The following is a 1,117-nucleotide window of genomic DNA, read 5'->3' on the forward strand; positions in this document are numbered from 1 at the left end:
TCTGGGAGTTTTATCTGTTTCCTCTGAGTTTCTTTTTTCTTTTTATTTCTGTTATTTCATGTTAGAGGCTTTCCCCCAAATGCTAAGCCAGCCTTGGATATGTGCTTATGTTTGAGTCGGCTGCTCAAAATATTGGTTACCCTATTTTCAAACAAACAGGGTAATTATGTTTTGAGTGTACTCAGAAGCTGCCTCAATTTAATTCAAACCAGCAGTTTAGCAAAGTTACGGATCTCATATTCTGGAGCAGAGATTTAAAAGTTTGTTTAAAAAAATCTATTCTCCTTAAAATCCTTTTATAAAACTTAGAGTAAGAGACCTGCCGAAACAGAGAAGAGAGAACGCATTTCCACACTTGGGCACCTCTCGACTCTTCTAGATCCCGTTAGGGCAGAGTGAATGCTAGTTCTCTGCCAACCCAGTATTAGGCCCTAAGGCTGCCAGAAAAAGGATCCCAGGAGAAAACTCAGGGATAAAAGCAAAGAAAGTGAGATACCCAACTAAAATGACTAGAAGCCCTCAGGAAGTAAAGAGGGAAAAAGAAACTGAGAAACCAGAAAAACCCTCAGACCAGTTAATTCACCTCTGGAGTAACTGGAGAGCCAGAGCTTCCTAAAAGATTAGAAATCTCCTGAATTTGAGCAGTTGAGGACAAAGAGTCATGAATGGCCTAAGGCAGTTGTCCAGCATCTCACGGAGAAGGACTGGCAGGAATGTCCCCAGATGGTGGCAAGTTTGCAGGACTTTTACTGGATGACTCATGAGGCCACCCAGAGGCCCAGGAGCCAGCCCTGGCCTTGTCCTCATGGAAAGGCTCTGCACGGGATTCTGAGATACAGATAGAAGGACAGTATGTTTTCAGGTCCTGCCTGTGCAGACGCAGTTGGCCTTTCAGCTCCGGTTTCAAACCGAGGCCTATGCCATCCCCATTCACTTTGAGGGGCTGCTGTAGGCTCTTCCACCCATGAGCTGCATGCAGGATCCTCGGGTACCCACAGGGGAGCCCTGGATCATGAACCCTGTGTGGTCAGCTCTAGGCCTGTTTCCTGCCTTTTCCCCAGCAGCCCCCAGCCTCCCGCAGCCCCCTAGCCTCCCGAAGTGGTGGCCGCTCTCTTCT

This window comes from Cebus imitator, unplaced genomic scaffold, assembly GCF_001604975.1.
Source record: "Cebus imitator isolate Cc_AM_T3 unplaced genomic scaffold, Cebus_imitator-1.0 Scaffold202, whole genome shotgun sequence".
Classification (NCBI taxonomy): Eukaryota; Metazoa; Chordata; class Mammalia; order Primates; family Cebidae; genus Cebus; species Cebus imitator.